Source organism: Propithecus coquereli, unplaced genomic scaffold, assembly GCF_000956105.1.
Source record: "Propithecus coquereli isolate 6110/MARCELLA unplaced genomic scaffold, Pcoq_1.0 Scaffold84, whole genome shotgun sequence".
NCBI lineage: Eukaryota > Metazoa > Chordata > Mammalia > Primates > Indriidae > Propithecus > Propithecus coquereli.
Genome location: NW_012154618.1, coordinates 657,009 through 674,659, shown reverse-complemented (window position 1 = coordinate 674,659; position 17,651 = coordinate 657,009).

Genomic DNA, 17,651 nt, shown 5'->3' with positions numbered 1-17,651 from the left:
GGAGCATGATGATGATGATGATAGTGCCGTTTGTGTACTCTGTACCATTCGCCATGCTCAGGACTTACCTGGATTAATCAATTCAGATGATCTCATCTAATTAAGCTCATAAATATTTAGCCTTGATATTTAATTATTGCCAGAATCAAAACTCATTAATAACTTCTTTATAGCTAATAAACCACTTTAGCAACTCACCTCATTCAGTCCTCCTGGCATTAATTTTGGCAACTAGCTCACATGAGTGGGACCATCAACCTTGTACTCTGTGGACCTTTCAATGGTCTATTTTTATGGATGAGGTGGGTGTTTAGTTTTCTTACTGCAAAAACATTCTAAGATGAAATTATTGCAGTTATGCTGTATTGTACTGAAACCTTTAGGCATTGATCCTGTTTGTCTATAAGAGATGTTTTGGGGTATTCTGCAATATGTCTCGGGGTCACCTCCGAGTGGAGATGGAGTGGCATCCTCTTGTGGGTTCAGAACCTTGCTATGTGCTACATTAGTGATTTTCAAACATTTTGTGAAACAATCTTAAACCTACCAAAAAGTTTGGCAAATTCATTTTTTTGGTCCTGAAGAGTCAAGAGTAAGTTGCTGTCATGAATATTCCATCACTCCAGCATATTCTTTTTGTGCATTTCCTACGCGTGACATTCTTCCTCATTACTACAATACAACCAACAAAATTGGGAAGTTAGTGTCGCAGTATTACTGCCATCTAATCCCCAGACCTTATTCAACTCTCCTGAATTGTCCTAATAATAAAAGATCCAGTTCAGGATCACACGTTGCATTTTGTCTCCTGTCTTTTTAGTGTCTTTTTCTTTAGTCTTTCCTAAACTTTTATGACCATGATGGTTCTGAAAATAATGGGTCAATTTATAGAATGTGTCCCCATTTGACTTTGCCTGGTATTTCCTAATGAGTAGATTTAGGTTATGCATTTTGAGCAGGAATGTTACAGAAGTGACTAGGTCTCCCCAAGCTTGCTATCAGGTGGCACACAATGTTGATTTGTCCCATTTGTGATGACGTTAACTTTAAGCACTAGATTAAGATATCTGTCAAGCTTCTCTGCTATAAAAGGTTACTTTCCTGCCCCTTGCCTTATAATTAAAAAGTGTTAATTTATGGGAACATTCTTTGAGACTATGTAAACACCCTGCTCCTCATCAAACTTTCAATTTATTCATTTAGTTGTATCAATATTGGCACACGGTTTCATATTTTATTCCATGTTATGTATTTTGAGATCCAAATTTTCCCAGATGCAACCAGTGGCTGCCCTTTCTTTTCCCATGTCCTTATAATTTTTTGAGTATGTCCTTACTTTTGACACAACAAAATATTCCAGGCTCATCTTGTCTCCTGTCCTAGAATTGAATCAGCTCTTTACCCAAAGAGCCCTTGTTTCTTTTAGTGGAGAATGGCATTTCGAAACCACGATCTGGCCAGTAGATATGTTCACTTCTATTAGGACATCTCTATTCCCAGGCCATTTCATGGACAGAGCAAGGGATTTTATGTATGCATAATACAGGTATGTACATTTACATTTCTGTCAAGAAACTTGACTCCTGTCATCCTTAATGTATCAACTTATTTGACCAGTAGCCTGTCACTGCTGCCTACCGAACCCCTCCACCCCGAATATGGCCTCTTTCCTCACCCCCCAGGCTTTGGCACCCTCACCATGGTGCCCTGATACATGAAAGTCCCCTAGTAGGGTTGCCTTGCTCACCCCATGCAGGTTCTGACCCCCAGTGAGGACTTCTCTCCTACAGGGGAGCTCTCGTTACTCTGTTCGGACTCTGCTTCCCACACCAGGCTGCACCCATTCTGCCTCCCTGCACGGACACCTTCCTCACCTCTCCCGAGCACTGACTCCCCATGCCCAGCCACCTCTGCACATGGAGCCTCCTTGCTATTCCCAAGTGCCGATGTCCTCTGCTGAGTGGCCTTTCTTCCCCCCTTGGATCCTACTCCATGAACAAGGCACTCCCCTGTGCAGATGTCCTCCCTACCGTGGGTGGTGTCTGACACCCTGCCCATGTCCCTGACACTGCACCTCCACCCACCCTGCTGGCAAGGTCGCCAGTCTTGCTCAGTTCCCTCTAATGTCTTTAGGACTAAATTTTTGGTGACAGAGAAGGACAACTTTAAAACTTTTATAGCCATAGAACCGTTCCTTCAAATGAAATCTTACATGGATCATCAATATACAAAACAGATTCACATGGCATTTTTATACTATGTACTCATTTTGTTAACTTAGATATAGAACATGCTTTTATAAAGGTAATATATGAAAACAATGAGATTGTTAAAAAATTGTTAACCCTCTTTATTTTGAAATAATTTTAAATTTGCAGAAGAGTTGCAAAGATAGTATAGAAAGAAGTATATGCTTTACCCAAGGTTGACATCTTATATAACTGGTACCTTTTCAAAACTATGAAATAAATATTATTGCAATACAGTTAACTGAATTGCAAGTTTTCTTTAGACTTTACCGGTTTTTCTAACAATGTTCTTTTTCTGCTCCAGGATACAAGAACCACATTGCATTTAGTCATCATGTCTTCCTAGTTAAAGAGATTGTTTTAGTGACTCCAAAACTGAAATTGGGAATTCTGGGGGACAGCTGCAGCCTGACATCCACTTCCCATCTAATTTGTGACTATATTAGGTTTCGTTCATGTGAGTTTAGGAGTGTCCTGATTCAGGCAGATAAGAAGGTACAATTGGAAATGATTGTTTCTTCACCAGCTTACCTGGCCATCCCAGAAGATTTTTCAATTAAACCAGTACAGCAAGGGCTTCATTGTCAGGACTACAAAAGAACACATCCACCCAGAAGTATGATTCACTAATTTGGTAGTTTCCAAAATGTTAGAATTTGTTATATAACACACTTGAGTGGAGGTGATTTGATGATATATTTATGACATTTAAAATGTATTAAAAGTACATTTTAAAATAAATATTTGCAGAACACCTGAGGCACCCCTTTAGGAACTTAGAGTTTGACCACCACTGCTCGAAATACCTTAAAATCTGCATGAATTCAGGCCATTGGTGAGTAAGCGTCCTGGATCCAATTGCATGGCCCATTAGAACGGCTTTTCCTGGATACCATGCCAGGGTGCTGTCTTTGCTCCGTGTTTGCAGGAGAATCTCCATGACCAGCTGATTTATGGCAGGATGTTGTTGAGGACGTTGATCACCATTACATCACTGAGGGTCATCTTTGCTAGGCACTCTGGGGCACATTCTTTCCTGTCTTAGTCTCAGGAATTGCCATGCTCCTTCCAAGAGGTTGGCTTCTCTTGCTCTCAAGAGCACCATCAGTCAGCGCACCTGCAATAAAAGATGCGCATTTCTTTCTTTATGCTGTTGGCTACAGCCAGCTTTACGGCCCAGCTGAGTGTGGTCAGCGCTTGTGTGGCACAGGTGCTGGGTCCCTGTGCTTGTCTCATTTTGCTCCTTCTTTCTCACCTACTTGAAATTTTTATCTGATTAAACTGCATGGAAGCAGCCAATATCCTTTTCGGAAACAAGCAAGCAATAAACAAACAAACAAAGAAGTAAATAAGATAGTAGATTAGTAGGTGGAATAGGAAAGTAGCCGGACGAGAATTCAGCAGCCCCTGAGTGCGTGTGCCCGGCTGTGCTGGTGTTCTTAGGGCCTTTTCCTTACCAGCTGCTTAGCGATTCACGTTGGCAGCAAAGCCTTACTCTCCTTGGTTGTCCGTAATACAGTCAACAAATTAATAGATTGGCAGTTTTTTTAAAGAAGAGTTTGATGTTCATTGTATAAATTAATTGTTCAATATCAAACATTTAAAATTTAGAGAAAAGTAGAGAGAAATCACCCATGGTCCTGCCACCTGGAAACCACCTCTGTCAACGCTGTGTCACTCGTGGGGACTTCCAGAGCCAGTAAAGCCACCAGAGACTGTGGGGTTGAGAGCCGTGCAGAGTCTTCTCGTGCTGAGAAACATGGATCCACCTGGGCCTTGCTGGCGCACCTGCCTCAGAGATGTGCCTACCAGCACCTAGCAGAGTTCTTAGTACACAGTGCTCAAAAAAAACTAGATACTAATTCTTGTTTTCACCATTTAAAGTGAAGCCAGTGGCCATTCTAGCATAGTCCTTAGGTGGTGAATTCTTACTCGAACCAAACTTTCACCAACTCTGACCTCAGCCAGGGAGGGCTAATCCCCTCTGCGTAGGCAGTTTCACCCTGGACTCTGGGCAATGGGCCATCTCAGTTTCTCTCTCTTTGGAAACGTGTTCCCCTGCAGCTATTTGCAGATTCCCACCTCCTTATTTTTGTTTCCACATTGGTCCTCCCTGTCTTCAAGTCACTCACCAGTTCTGCCTCCTTCCTGGGAAAAGATGGAGAAAAACTCAGTGAAGTGGAGGCCAGATGACACGAGTCTCCCCTACGTGTGCAGAACACAGACAGCAGCACTTGCCACGGCAGCTCGGCTCTCACACTGGCCTCGGCAAACCCGGACAAGCCCTCAGATGGGCAGCTCAGGGGCAGGGCTACCCTGGTCCTGGAAGTGAGCTCTGAGACTTGTTAGTGTTAGAGCTTGACAGAAAACTCTTGGAAGACTCGTGGCTTCCTGTTGACATATGCAATGGTTGAGGGGTAAGAAATCTTTCCTGGGTAAGTTACCCAGTGTAATAAGGTATTTGGTGGGACATAGGAAATGCCTCGTCCATTTTCTGCCGTATTTTGTATCTTTTGCCTCTCACTTGGCCATCTTGGGTAGGACTTCTTCTTCTTTGAGCCTTTTCATCTATTCTTGTATTTAGACAAACTGCCTCTCCTTGCAGGAGGACTGACTCCACGCTGGAGCAGTCTTTGAAAAGTGTTTGAAAGGCCCAGCTGTGATGTTGTAAATTAGCATACTGGCAGGTCCCATCTGTCCAGGTCACATTGTGTGACTGAAGCTGCTCTGTCTTTTGTTGTTGAATTCTTAAGACGGATTCTGGTCTTATCGGTGTCATTACCAGTAGAGAGGCCAGAATGCAAGCTTTGGAATCTCATCTCCCAACATGCTCACTTAGAGGTGAGATGCATCTATTAGCCTCATCTATAAAATGGAGAAAATAAGTCTTCCCATGGGCTGGCCCGAGGAGTGAATGAGATGATGTTTAAAGTGCCTGGACACATGGTAGGAGCTCAGTGAGGGTAGCTGAGATGGTGACGGTGCTGCCTGCACTCGGGGAGCCTTCCCTGCCAAGTGGGCACAGCAGCACTCAGGGGCTGGAAGCAGGTGTTTAGCATCCCTAACACAGCACTCTGCACGCGGTGCAGGTGCTCAGGTCCTTCTCAGTGTCACACAGGTATTGGTTGGCTGTGATGCCTTCTAGAAGAATGAGTTATCTGGTTATAGATGACTCCAAAATAAATATCGAATCTTCCACCCCCAAACTCCTAACTTCTCTCCTGACCTCCAAATGTACTTTCTCACCAAACCCTCTGCGAGCGGTTGAACACCCTGGGCCCAGCATCCAGCTCAGTCTCACTGCCCCGCTGGATCCCATTCTGCAAGCAGCTCCGAGACCACACTTCCATTTCCTGCTCCTGTCCTTGCTTGCCCCGAGCCAAGGATCTTCACATTTTGTCATATGATAACTGCATATGTATGGCTGGTATAGAAATAAGAATGGGGGGTGTGGTATGAGATGAATTAGGATAAGGAACCCTACCTAATCCCTATCTCAGCATTGACCATGGGACATACCCCAAAGCCTCCAGGGCTCTGGGGAGCAGTTTGAAAGCCACTGCCCCGGACACCTAAAACTGCCTCCCAAAGGGCTCACCTGACTCCCCACCAACCCCACAGCTCAGTGCTATCTCCGGAGAAATTCCCAAGCCCTCTGGTTATGTTCTTCCCCTACCTAAACACGTTCAGCCACTGCCTACTGCCTGCCTAATAGACCCCGCTTCTTAGCTTGGCATCACTGCTTGCTGGCTGTATGAGCTTGGGCAAGTTACTTAATCTCTCTGGGACTCAGTTTCCACATCTGTAAAAAGGGGTTGTGGTGAGGTTAAATTCATTTGTGCGTATAAAACACTCAGCTCTGTACCTGGCACATTATAAGTAAGGAAATCTTAGATGATGATATAGTGTTGTTTATATACATATCATACCTTTCTCACTCTATTGTAAACTTACTGTAGAAAATTTACAATCTTGTGCTTCATACAGGGCCTCCCATGTAAGCATTTGCTCAGTGCAAACTTTGACAGATATGTAGTTTTGCAGAATTGTGGTTTAGGGCGTCTAGATTATTATTTCTCAAAGCATGGGCCAGAGACCACCTGTGTCAGAATAATCCTGAGTGTGTGGATGCGTAGCCTCCATTCCAGACCTACTGAGCTAACTTTCCAGGGGCAGTGCCCAGGAACCTGCATTCTAACATAATCCTCAGGGATTCTTACGTGTCCTGCAGAGAACTCCACATGGGGCTGTAAAACCTTCCTGCCTCTGGTTCTATCCAGGCTCACACAACCTCTCTTCGCCTTGAGACTGAGAGAGGTGTCATTCCCCTCAGCCCATCTGCATCAACATTTAATTTTATTTCAAAATCCTCCTCCTGCTCCGTACTGTCAGACCATCAGCCCCATGCCAGAAAAAACTGACATCGACCCCAAAAATTCTTTGTCCTCTGGCTTAAGTCAAAATGTCATTTTTGAGAGATCGGGTCTTTTTGAGAGCCCAGGTCTCACTGTTTAACAGTTCACCAGCAAAACAAAAGGCTCTTCATTTTTCATTCATTTACTTTCATGGTGAGGGCTTATTTTGGTTCCACAGTAGCAACTAATTAATTATTTGCGGTTCTTTTGTATTTTTACCAACACTAGGCCAAATTTACATCGTGGAACAAGCCATCCATACAGTATGTGTCATAATTACTGTTTTGCAATTTCACACCAGCAAAAAATTTATTAAAACTTCACGACTCATTAATAGTAAGTGATCATAATCGCTTAATAGAAAAGGAAACTGTGCTAATGACGCCGGCTTTGATGAACGTATTTGACCTTAAGTCATGAAGTCAAGTGAAATTAATATCGCTGAATGTTGAACATAAGGTTATTTACAATGCACATCATTTCAATCATCATAAAAGGCAAAGAAACTAGTTTTGAGTCTGACCAGATTTGAAAGGCTTTTAACGCTTCACAACAAATTAAGGGAATGTTAATGAACTCCTACACAATGACAATTAAGTGACAGGATGCGAGTAGATGCAGAAATGGCTCTTTTCTGTGGCGTTCTGGAGCGATGTCAGTCAGCTGGCTGGGTAAACACTCAGAGCTGTCACTAGGGTAGAAGCCTGCCTGGAAAGAATTTAGTGTCTGATAGCAGGGACTTGGCAATCTTTCGATGACTTCAGCCTCTCCTAACAAAATAAAGGGATGAGGGGATAGAGGCATTGTAACCCAGAAGAATCTTAATCCCATAAGATTATTATTATATAAGAACCAGCTGTCCCTTTGGATGTCGTAGGCTCTGTTGTACGTCCCAGATGCAGACCTGATGGAGCGAGAGGCAATCTCCATTCCCTGAGAAATCCGAATTTTTCAAGCCCGGACAGAGAGAAGAAAGAAAAGTATATAAACGTCCATGAGGGCAGGGATGGTATTTTTTTGTTTCCCAAAGATATTATAGTGTCTGTCACATGGCGGCCTCTGGTGCATTTGTGGATGGAGGGAACGAGCCGGGGGAACCCAGTTCACCGTTTTTTCAGGAACACGTCAGTGCACACTCGGACTCCTGCCAAGCGCCCAGCCTGGGTCCCAGAATCACCTCCAGTTTTTATTATTAGTGTCCCCATCAGTTTTTGTTGTCACCCTCTCTATAGCAACAGCTGTCACCAACATAGAAACCTCATGGCAAACCCCTGAGGTGGGTTCTATCATTCACCCCATTTGACAACTGGGGAAACTGAGGCTCAGAGAGGTCAAGCAACTTTATCTCCAGCGTCTGAACCTTCTCAGTCTGTGTATCAGGGATACACGGGGGAGCCTGTCCTCTCCTTTGGGAGGTGTTTCCAGCCTTGCTGGGGAGGGGGGCTCATGCTCACAGACGAACTAAGTGGCAACACGAGGCCACACAGGAGCACCGCTCACGGGACTGAGTGAGGGGCCGTGGGAGCTGCGGGCGCCCCACAGATGGGGAGCTCACTGTAAATCCGAGTGGCTCAGAAGGCTTCCCAGAGGGGAGCTGGGGGATGGGTGGGTGACCTTGGGAGAAGGGCGGACAGGGCAGTTTAGGAGGTAGAGAGCAGACCTGCCCATTGGGTGCAAAGGGAAAGTAGGGGAAGTGTAAGGGGGCAGCTTGCAGTGGTCCTCTCGTTTTCGTGTAAGCTCCGTGAGGAGGAAGACTTGTTCTCTTTCGTTCTCCACTGCATCCTTGAACCCAAAGGATGCTCCGCACAGAGTGGGCATTGACGCCTGTTAGACGGCCGGGCGGGGTGCAGGGGAGGCGGAGGGGACGGTGTCTGTCATGGGCAGGCTGGTTCGAGGAGATGACTGGCTCTTCTCAGGGAGGCAGGAAACGCTGGAAGTGAGGTCACAGGGAAGGCAGCCCCCAGCCATGGGCTTTGGGTGGCAAGTGAAGCTGGGAGCTGAGGAATGAGCGAGCTCTGCCAGGGGACTGGGACAGCAGGAACAGAGCAGAGGCCCAGGGCAGCCAGGCTGTGTGTGAAGACACCCAGCGAAGTCTGGAGTGAGACTCATTGAAATGTCGCCAGTGAAATGGCCACCTAAAGGGTAGTCCTGTCTCACTCTCAGTAAATCCATAATGAAGAAAAATTGAAACACACACATGGGTTATTCATAGTGTCAGAGGATTAGCAGCTTAACGCCTCAGGTTTCCTTGAGGATCTTTTCCCTTCACGGCTTTGAGAGACACTGTGGTCTGCAGGCCGCTCTTCTGGCGCCAGCTGCTGCGGGAGAACCCAGAGGCTGCCTGGGTTCGAATCCCAGGGTCCGCTCTCACCCTCGGGATTTTGCCAAGTTACTTAACCTCTGAGTCTATTTCCCCACCGGCAAAGTTGAGGCAGCAGCACCTGCCTCGCAGGGCTGGATCCAGCTTGACCCTCAGTGGCACTTAGAAGAGTCAGCAACCCGTGCGGGAGGTGGCCCTGGGGAAACCAGTCTTTGTCTCCAGCTTTGAAAAAGTAGAGACCAAGCAGGGACCCAAATAGGAAAAGGCTGGATGGCGGGGAGCTGTGGGGGCCCCAGACCGTTCCTGAGCAGTCTGGGCTTTGCTGGCTCCGCGCTTGTTCTGCGGGTGAAGTGAGGCTGAATGTCGGGCTCCCTGCTCACCCAGCCCCTGGAGGTAAGGGGGTGCACCAGGGGCAGACTGGAAAGCCCCCTCCACTGCCTTGGCCCCTGCACCTTGGTTTGCAACCTTGGGCCGTTTTAGTGTCCAGTGAGGAAGCCACCGCCCCATCCTCTGCTCCATCTGGGGACTCACCGGGGCTGGGCTTGTGAGCAAGTGAGCGGCTGCGAGTGCGATCTCTGGCAGCCCCAGCTGTGCACCTGAGGTTGGCCGCCCCCTGAATTACAGCAGGGGCTGTTGGAAGGACACTTAATACCCTGTAAAAACTATCTTGAAAAACTCGGTAAATAGAAAAATAGAGTATACTGTACAGGTATGCTTTACAAAAGCTGACAGTAAATTAAAATAGTTCGTAATTCCCACGTGAGCGGGAAGATGGCAGAAAAGGGGACAGGGAGCTGAAGGGGAGGGCACATCGTGGGGGCTGGGGTGATCAACCAGGTCCCCGCCCGCCGTGGGAGCAGCCAGGGGCAACCTGGGCGTGAAGGTGCTCTCCTTGCTGTAAGGCACCCCCAAGCTAGGGAGATGTCATCTGAGTGCCCACGGGTCCTCCAGCGACAGAAATGTTTTGGAAGAAGGAAAACAAACCAGCTTGTATCAGAGCGTGGCTGCTCTCCTGTTCTGATATTGGGTACTCGCAATGGATGGTGCCCGGGATTCGCTTTCAATTGCCTGGAAGGGAAGCAAACTTAGATGACAACCATGTGTTAATAGCACAGGGGCGACATCTTAATTATTGCCTGGTTTGCATTTTCTTCCCAGGTTGAGTAATTAATTGTTGAAGACCCTTTCCTGAAGCTGGATTCCTGGGTCTGCTCACTTCTGAGGTGACAAAGGGAAGGAAACGACTCTGGCTGTGGGTGGGAGTCCTCGAGGTGAGGATGGCTAAGCCACAGCGCTCTCTTCCCCCGACTTGTCGGGTGTGGGCCGGACTGGGGAGGTCTAGATCTAGGGCAGACAGGGATTAGGGACCTGAAGATGCTCCTGAGCCAGCACCCTGCTGGGGGTCAGCAATTCACACCCTGCCCCCACCACCTCCCTTGTCTGCTGTCACTAGGAAAAGGCATGGGGGTGACAGCTGGAGGGGGGTCTGAGGAGGACGGCGGGGCACCTCCAAAGTCAGCCCTGGATCAAGCACTTCCTAAATCGTACAATACCAGGCCAGCCAGGTTTCTCTGGGCGCAGCCCGCGGGTAAATTAGATCTTTAAAACACTTAGGCAGGCTTTTGTCACTTGGTGTTAACTGTGTACGTTGCAACTACTTTAATTGGTTTCAAGTCTGGAATGAGGGACCGAAATGGAAGTGTGACTCTCAGGGGAGCAGTCCTGGCACTCAGATGGCTTGTCATATTTCTTTTTTAATCTGCTGTTCTTTTCCTGAGGCAAGGGAGGTAATCTAATTATCTCTCGAAGACCAACTCATGCCGCAATACACACTTGGGCTGCTCTCAGAACGTGGCCCCAAGTGTGGGTGAGGAGCAATGTGGCGGGGATGTGGGGGTGTGGAATGTACCTGGGAGCCTTTCTGCTCAGAAGGAGACTTTCTCCCCACAAGGCCTGAGAGCAGGAGAATAGTTTAAATGGGCACTGGCATCAGAAAGTGGGAGTTGAGTCCCACCCTGGCTGTGTGACTTTGCATCAGTCACTTGCCCTCTCTGAGCCTCAGTCTCCTCAGTTGCTAATTCTATCTCGGAGTTGCTGTGAGGGGTGAATGAGATCATGTGCATGGAGCCCATGCATCCCTGGGCTGGGCGTGTGGTGAGCACTCAATTCCGCACGGTTGTTGTCATCGCGAGCCCTCTGAGGACACTGTCTGCAGGGTGGGGTTGATCCTTTGAAGAGCTGACCCAGCCTTCCCTTCCGTGGGGGAAGGTCCCACGTGGAGATGACTCACCCTGTGTCAACAACCTCAGGGACAGGAATTGTTTTAAAACCCCTCTATGCACACGGTGCACAGCAGGTGCCTGTGAGGTGCCTCTTCCCCAAATTGCAGCAATTAATCTTACAGGAGGTGCTGGGGGGGCAGCCGCTCACTGCTTCTGGGGCTGTGGGGGTTTGCTGGCTGCAGCGGGGAACTCTAGCCCTCGGGTGCTCTGAGCTGCGTCAGCTTCTTTCCTCTCAAGAGCAGTGCTCAGAATCTGAGCTGGGTTCTAGAAGTTGCACAGCTTGTCCTTCCTTAATTTTTTATTCTTTGAAAAGTAATTAGTAAAAATAATATATGGATACAGTAAAAACTGTATATCCAGGGAATATGCATCTATCTATCATCTGTATCTTCATCTATTTATTATCTGTTATTTGTATCTATTTATCATCTGTGTCTATCATCTACCTACCATTTATTGATCTATCTATAACTGTCTATCTATACCTATGATCTATCTGCTGTCATCTGCCTATAACTATCTATACCTATCCAGCATCTATCATTTATTCATATCTTCACCTACTTAAATGTATTGACCTATCAATCTTTATATCTAGTTGTCACCTATTTATCATCTATCAATCATTCTGTATCCGCCTATACCTATGTATCTGCTGTATCTATTTAGCATCTATTGTCTCTCTGTATCTAACATCTACCTACCATCTATCTGTGTCTCTATCTATCATCATCTATTTTTCTAAACTGCATACAAGTAGGACCCTATTTTCAATTGCCCTGTACCTTTTCACTTACTACACTATAGGCCACTTTCAGTTTCAGGGGCTAGACATCTACTTTTTTTTAATAGTTGCATAATATCCCCGTATCTAGGTGCACCATAAGCTCTTTCCCCAGTTCACAGTCAGTGGACATTCGGGCTATTCGAAGTAGTTTGCTATCACAGGTTACCCCACGGTGTGGGTGTCACTGCACGGATCTCGGCGAACCGGGTAAGAATGCTGGGTAAATGCCTCGCAGTGGAATTGCTGCTCAAAGGGGATGTGGATTTCAAATTCTGATATAGATTGTCAAACGGTGTTCTAAAAAGATTGTCCCTATTTATACAATCATTCGAATTATTGTCAGGCCTAACGCTCACCTTGTCTTCTAAACCCAGTGAATTCTTGTCTCCCAGCCTGGATGGGGGAAACCTTCATGAGGCCAAAACCCGTCACGGCGGCCAGCGCTGCCAGTTTATGTGACTTTTATGGACGCGCCTGCTCCTGTCTTCCACATCACTGTTTCTCGTTTATGCTTTATTTATATCACCAAACACAAGCAGTCTTGTATCTTGTTTCTGTCAAGGTTTTTATTCACTTTCTTGGCATTCCTCTCAGGGTTTTATTAGTCGTTTCTTGTTCCGGCTCCTAAATTTTCTATCACCTGCATCCTGGGGACTGGCTTGTGTCCAGAAGATGATTAGAATAGGAACTGGTGGTGGCCGCAGGACCCCCCAAGGTCCCCAGGGCGCTCGCTGCAGCTGCCTCCCCATTTCTGTCTGATGATTCTGGAGATTTCCTAGTCATGCCCTGCCCCACCTGTGCTGACAGCGGAGATTCATTTTTCTCTGAATGAACTTGAGGATTTCTGCAAAGGCTTCCCTGAGAATCCCAGAGCCAGGTGAGCTGCTGGGATCTGGGCTTTTTTGCACCTGGAAAACACCAGGCCCAGGTCCAAATGCTCGCAAACTTTTTATCCAAACCAACTTGGGGATTCCTTGGAGTCTGACCGAAATCCTTCTAAACTTGGTCATTGGAAAGCACACCCAGGAAGCAAGACAGTGGAAAAGCCCAGGTGAATGAAAAACCACAAAGAAAACAAAAACATGTCCTGCAGAACCCCGAGTGAAATACAGGCTTCCGCCTCGCACAGAGCAAGACCTTCTTGCCGCTTCAGGAACTGTTGCGTATTGAAGCAAACAATAGTGCTGAAATTCACTACTATGTTTTGTGCTTTAATGCTCTGCCTTAAAAAGTCCTGGTAGTGATAAGGACACCAGAAATGGTAACTTACTCGGAGAAATGGGTAAGGTGGTGTCATATTTTGAGCAACCACCCTCATGATCCTAATTCAGAAAGATACAATCTGGTCTCGTGTGACATTAAGTGATTCTTCTCGGCCAGGCACTAATCTATATACTGGAAATAAGAAAAAAGACCCGATGAAAAAAGACCCCATTCTAGTCTTTATCTTTTATCAAAATACTTACTATTTGTAAGTCTATACACAGCATTCAATACAAACATGGTGGTAACTAGAGAACCTACCAACCCTACCCTCTAATTTTAAAATTGCATTTCGAGGACATAAAGTAAACATCAGATGTGGCCCCTTCTCTACAACCTGGTTTCTTTTGCTACTCCTTTGTGAGCTATTAGGTTGGATTCTAAACAGTGGCTCTCAAGCAGGGGTGATTTTTCCCCTGCTCAGAGGGCACTTGGCAATGTCTAGAGATAGTTTTGGTCACATCTGAGGATGGGGGGGCTACCCAGGGATGCTGCTAAACACCAACAATGTACAGGACCTCATAAGCCCATCCCCCAAACGTAATTATCTGGCCCCAAATGTCAATAGTACCAAGGTTGAGAAACCAGGATCTAAAAGCGTATGTGGCAACCACACTCAGTCCTTTTGATCTGTTGTCAAAAAAAACCCCAGTATCTTGACACTGGGGATTTCTATGTATTTGTAGATTTTGAGATTATTTTTCAATGCATTAGGATAAAAGAAAAAGACACCACAATAATATTTTTTTAAAAAAGGAAAACAATGTTTATTAGGATATTCTGGGGTTGGGGATGGCCAAAGGGACTATGTACATTCCGTAGAGCTTGAGCAATAGGCTAACAGAAAATCCAAACATCACAAAACCACTTCCAAAGTCCAAAGAGCAAAACTTGTACTTCTACATGTAGCTGTTCTTCCACAGGTGTGGGCAATAAAGCCTGCTGCAAAACAGCTGTGTGAGGAAGCCATGTGGGAATGACCCTAGGCCGATGTACAGGTGTCCTCGGGAAAGCAGACACATGAGACGATGAGGGAAATATATCATCTCCTATGAGTGGAAAACGCAGTAAACACACCATATAACATGGAGACGCGAAGGAAAATTGCCCATCTGTAGCCTCCCTAACTGGAGGCTTCTCAACAAAGCTCACTCACCCCTCACCCCAATGCTGAGGAGACTGGGTATCTGAACCCCTCGCTCAGGACACGATTCTAAAAATATCCTAAAAATCAGAAGCCTTCTTCTATTCCACACGTATATAAACCTGCATGAAATAGAACGAACATAAGCCGAGACATACCCTCGGGTTAAGAGTAAAAAATGCAAGACCATCCAAAAGAATACAAGAAAAAAATCCCACAACCTAAATCTCACACAGCTTCTCAGCAGGAGTTGGATTAAACAGAGAAAATAATTTCAATATCAAGGGATAATGCACACGAGCTGGGAAAACACTTTAAAGCAAACTCCGCGGTGAAGCGTGTTTCCCCCGCTCTCTTGGGTGAGGGAAGGGAGAAGAAGAGAAAGATAGATAATTAGGAGAACTATAAGGCCCTGGATTTGAGGTTTCTGAAACCATTTTTTTTCAACCCTCTGAGGACAATCAGCTATTTCTGAATCCAGAAAAGCACATCAGAAATGTTTGATGACAGCAAGACCACAGCCAAATAAGGCCGGGCAATCTGCAATTTGGTTCTGCGGTTTCCATTCTTTTTTTTCCCCCACACTTCAGAAATGCCTTCAGCTAAAGCTAAAAAATATAAAACCAAATTCCAGATCAAGCACGCTTTGCACGCCAGGAAGATAATGCCGGATCATATGGCCCTGCAGCAGTTGTAACACAGAGAGAGAGACAGAGAGAGATAGAGTAAGAGCGCGCGTGCGCACTTCTCGATGGAGACTCACACGTCAGCACGCTGAGAAGGCCCAGAGCAACTTCACCTGTACCTGTGATGGTCACCCAGCCTGGCCTCGGGTGACTGACCTTTACTGCTTTACTGACTTCTAACAGCCCAGGGTTTCTCATATGCAGGGCATTCGCTGGATTTTCCAATTCTTCATTCTACTTCACTCTGGTCTTACGGTCTATTATGTTTGGCAGACGTCAGGGTCATTGAGCACATTCAGAGTTTTGCTCCTTTGCATGAGCACTGCTGACTGTTCGCTTTTCTCAGCTAAAGCAGCTGTGTCTCTTATTCCCACCTGCACCGTGGTTGGTACCTGACAGTTGTGACAGCTCCACGGGTGTGCCTACCTGGCCGAGCTCCCGGCCCTCTGCGGCCCAGAGGAGTGGCAGCCTGAGTCCTCAGCGGGGTCTTTCAGGCCCAGTCTGAGGGTGGCTGTGTTTGCTGTCTCGGGGATGGAGAGCTGGAGAGTGGGACTGGCCACTGTGTGCATGTGGACCAGGACTCGCTTCCTGGGAGACCAAGTCTGAACTATTTGTACAGAGAATTTTGAGTCCCGGAAGGATGTCAAACTAAAGGATTCTGCCAATCTGGAAAGGATGGGTGTTTGCCTACACTGCTGTCAGAAGGCCCTATATTCTTAAGTGACTTGTGGGGGACTTTCAGTTCCAAATGATGGCTCATTTGGCCACAGTGCTCACTCCACAATTGTACTGAATTGATGAGCATTTGACTTTGCTTCTCGGGATACTGATGGGGAGGCTGTCATCCTTGGGACTGGTCTGGGACAGGGGAGTGGCCCACCTTTCTTGCCAGCATCCTGAGGCAAGTTCAAGTCTCAGCAGACTCACTAGCTAATTTCCCCCAAGTCCACCCCATTCTGGGTTCTGTCCTTTCTGGCAGAGGTGGAGCCTGCTGAGACTGGCTGGTCTTGCCTAGCTCTTCCTGGGACAAGTGCTAGTTTTGCATCTTGCAGCAGGGAACACGGTGGACAGCTTTAAAGCTACTTTGATCCCAATGCTTTCCAAGACACTTTCTCCCAGGTCACCCTCAATAATCACAGGAGGACAAATTCAGTGTCATTATAGCTCAATGCCAGTAAGACTACACAAACAGGCCAGTTGTTCTGTTGCATGACAGAGCAAAGCCCTTCAAATGCCCCAAAGCTTTTCATTAAACCTGCGTTTTCTAAGTACCAATGATGGGTCATGCCTTCTTGCAAGGAAGGCTGAGTGAGCAGGAAGAGATGTCAAAACTATTGAAGAAGCTGAAGCTCTCTGGCCAGTCTGTTGGCACTCTCTACAAAACAAAAATGGGGATCGGTAAGAAAGCCCGGCCTGAGATGCAGAGAAGAAAATCAGAGAAAACCTTCTGTTGATGCTGGTGCTGGGCTTGGCAGCTGCCCTTGAGCAAAAATAAACTCCCCATGGCAGTGGGACAAGATGCTGATATTGGCACCTGCCAGAGGCAGACAGCCGAAGTCGCAGCTGTGCTGGTCAAATGAGCTTGGAGACCTTAGGGGGCCGAGGCCTCGGTGACTATTAGCAGGCTGCGGTTCTCTGCAGGCAGTTTATTGAAATAGGGTTTGTGTGCCTTCCCCACCCCTCTGGGCTGGGTCTCAGAACAATCAGACATGCAGGTGGTGCATCCCACTGAATAAGCACTCTGCCTTGTCTTCTGGGAGGCAAGAGAAGCTCATCAGAGAACAAGGGAGCAGCAGAAGGATTCCTGGCGAGGAAAAGACAATCTTAGAGCTAAGAAGAGGAGCTCAGAAGAGGCTTGGGTAGAGGAACTTCCTATTTGGAGATTAGCATCACCTTCAGATGGCCTGGCTCCTAAGAACGGCTTCTCTGTTTTAAAAACAACAACAACAAGCACAAGAATTAATTTGGGTAGAACTAAATATAGAGTGATTAGAATGAAGAATTGTTGGACAAGGACCCTGTTTAATACTTAGGCAATAAAGAATAGGGTGGAGCTCAGGGCATCATTAATCAATACAGAAGAGAATGGAATCAGCCAATGTCTTAAGACAACTACCCTTGTGAAATGAAATGTCCTACAGAATACAGCCCGGGCTGGAGGCAGTGGCAAACACCACAGATTTAAGGCCTTTGCAGTGAGAATATTTTTCGGATGTACAGTCCTCAGGAAGAATTCTAGACAATAGACTGAAAACAAATGGTCAGTTGAGAAGCAAAGCTGTGTCAAAGTCAAGAGGTGTCAGATAGACACATGAGATACCTATGATAGGGATGAGAGAAAAACGTAGCTTCTACGGGCATCCAACCAAATTTCCAGCTGTTTTATTTTAGAGTTTCGAAGAAAAGAAATTTCTTCCTCTGTCATCCAGATATTATCTCTGCCTTCCTTCCTATAAAGGAACTGTTGCCTCATTCAAGGAACTCTGGCTGTTTTGTTAGAAGTTC